The following is a 2,672-nucleotide window of genomic DNA, read 5'->3' on the forward strand; positions in this document are numbered from 1 at the left end:
AATAATTGGTGAGACTTCTGTGTAGAATTATTATTATACAATATTAAAATAAAGTTTCCAATTTGTCAGACAGAGGCTCGGTTATCGGCTTTAGCCGCAACTTACGAAACCGAGTCAGTTGTTAAATGATTTCCAATTTATAAAAATAGAATGCATCCGTAGAACACGGTATATATATTGATACATCAATACTGCATCTATAGAATAACATTACCGACAACAATAGACAAGAAGACAAGAAGTCTAAATAAGTTCTCCAGAAAATGTACAAGATGAATTTTATCAATGTAAGCAACAATAGTTAAATGTTTTGGTTATTCAGTAATTAAGTCTATATATTACGACCATAGAATATTTTCATTTATATCTTGTGGCAATACATAGTATATTTGAATTTCTGAACTTGTTAATCAAACTGCAATAGAAAATGTTTGATAACTTTTCAGATGATGAACGAATTACCTCTGCACTAGTCTATACTTTTACAAATTCTGACAAACCTGAAAACACAATTGTATTTATTTTTCATTTCATTTCCAGATCCTTAAAGTTGCCCTAGTATACATTACATGTTGTATCGTGTCTGTTAATAGTGCACCAACATGTGCAGAACCTATAAACTTACAAGCATAATTCAATAGATTAAACGGAGGTGTAGACACCAGGACATTATTATTCACGGAAGGTTGGAAACAAGACACATTGGAAAGTGATTTTGAACAATTGGTAAAAATAGGCGAAAATAAAACTCAAAGCAGCTGTCCTTCAACTTTTTTAAAAGGATCCAATCTCCCATTAATGGTACGTACATCATGCCCTTGGGTTTTAGAGAAGACGCCACACAGCACTGAAACATATCCCCATGAACACTATAGAGCTACTACTAAATGTACTAAGTGTATAGATGCTTCTGGCGATCAGAAATGTTCACCAATTCAACAGAAAATCCAGATATTAAAAAGAGCAGGTTGTGAAAATGGATTTTACAAATATGAAGTAACAGATACCTATATTCCAGTAGCTTATGTATGTGAACAGCCAAAAGAAATCGTAAATCATGTACAAATAACCGCTGCCCGACCTCCAGCTAATGGACCAGAAGAAATGTAAGGTCCGTGATATAAAACACATTTTTCCAAAGTTATTGGAACAAACATTGTAATGTCCTATGGACATATATGGTTGTATATTTATGATATTAAATTGTTAAATACGCACATCAACGGTTAGAGGAGTGCGATATCCGTCCTAAATGAAACATTCTCTAACTAAAAATATTCTCTGCCTTTGCATGTTTAAACACATATATGCTAGTATGTTATTTGTTTCCGGGAAAATGTTACTGATAGCATTTAAGTAAAGCTGTTTTATATTAAGTTTTAGTGTGTGCAAGTGTGTATTTATTTTGTTTTGATGTTGATGTAACAAATTTGTATATTTATTCGAATTTGTATTAAAATGAAAACAAAACTTTATAAATTCCATGCGTCCAAATCGCTTTTCTAGGTTTACCTTCATTAGGAATGCTTAAAGCCGAATATTTAAAACCCAAGGATGTATAAGAACCAAATCATTAAACAGCTATATGACCAAAACGGGTCTAAAAATAATAGCCAAATACATCTAAGGTCAACTTTGTCATATAAAGGGGTTTGTATATTCTATTTTTTAAACGATTCTACAAATGTATTTAATATTTATAAGAAATTGTGAGATATTCGCATCAATAGTTAATCAATTAAGATATGTTAAGTGTTTGAATTTTAGTCAACGAAACAGGGTTGTATTTGTTTATTGAATAAGTAGGTCAAATGTGATTGTCGTGTTAAATAAAGGCAACAGTAGTATACCGCTGTTCAAAAGTCATAAATCGATTGAGAGAAAACAAATCCGGGTTACAAACTAAAACCGAGAGAAACACATCAACTATAAGAGGAAAACAAAGGAACAACAGAAACACTGAAGTGCAACAAAAAAAAACGCCAATATACATAGAAACGGTCTATTTGATAACAACTGCCATATTCCTGACTTGGTACAGGACATTTTAAGAACAAATGGTGGGTTGAACCTGGTTTTATGGCTAGCCAAACCTCCCGCTTATATGGCAATGTTAAAAAATATCGCTAAAATGACAACACTACGTGACAGGAATACAGTTCAAACAAACGCAAGAACACCCAGCACAGAGAAACGCACAAACAAACAAAATGATAGTACATTACAACACATAAACCGCAAAATAACAACGGACATCTTCCATTCACGACTGCACAGGTCACCACAAACAGTGACGTATTTTTGTGACGTATATATAATCTTGAAATTCATACAATTATATGGAACGCATTCCAAAAATTTACAATTATTTTCATAATACTAGTCCAAATAATTATCATGATTATGACGGTCTTGAAAGGCTATTTTAAATTAATGATGTGACGACGTCATAAGAACGTTATAAAAATTTGCTCAATATCTCTCATATTTGTCTCATATAGTACAAATATTCATATGGTTTATAGCTTATTTTTATTTTGATGCTTTGCATTTTTTCAATGTTGCATTTGTGAGTTATTACCATTTTTAATATAAAAAAAAATTAAATATTATTTCTGTCTTAAATAGGTCTGCGAAGTCATATTACAAAAAATTAATATTGCATGATAGGG

At 31.5% G+C, this 2,672-nt stretch overlaps 1 pseudogene; it reads left to right on the forward strand.

The window, feature by feature from the left end:
- The first annotated feature begins 272 nt into the window (after window positions 1-272).
- On the forward strand, window positions 273-1,110 carry LOC127711571 (uncharacterized; annotated as a pseudogene).
- The last annotated feature ends 1,562 nt before the right edge of the window (window positions 1,111-2,672 follow it).

This window comes from Mytilus californianus, unplaced genomic scaffold, assembly GCF_021869535.1.
Source record: "Mytilus californianus isolate M0D057914Y unplaced genomic scaffold, xbMytCali1.0.p SCAF_8, whole genome shotgun sequence".
Classification (NCBI taxonomy): Eukaryota; Metazoa; Mollusca; class Bivalvia; order Mytilida; family Mytilidae; genus Mytilus; species Mytilus californianus.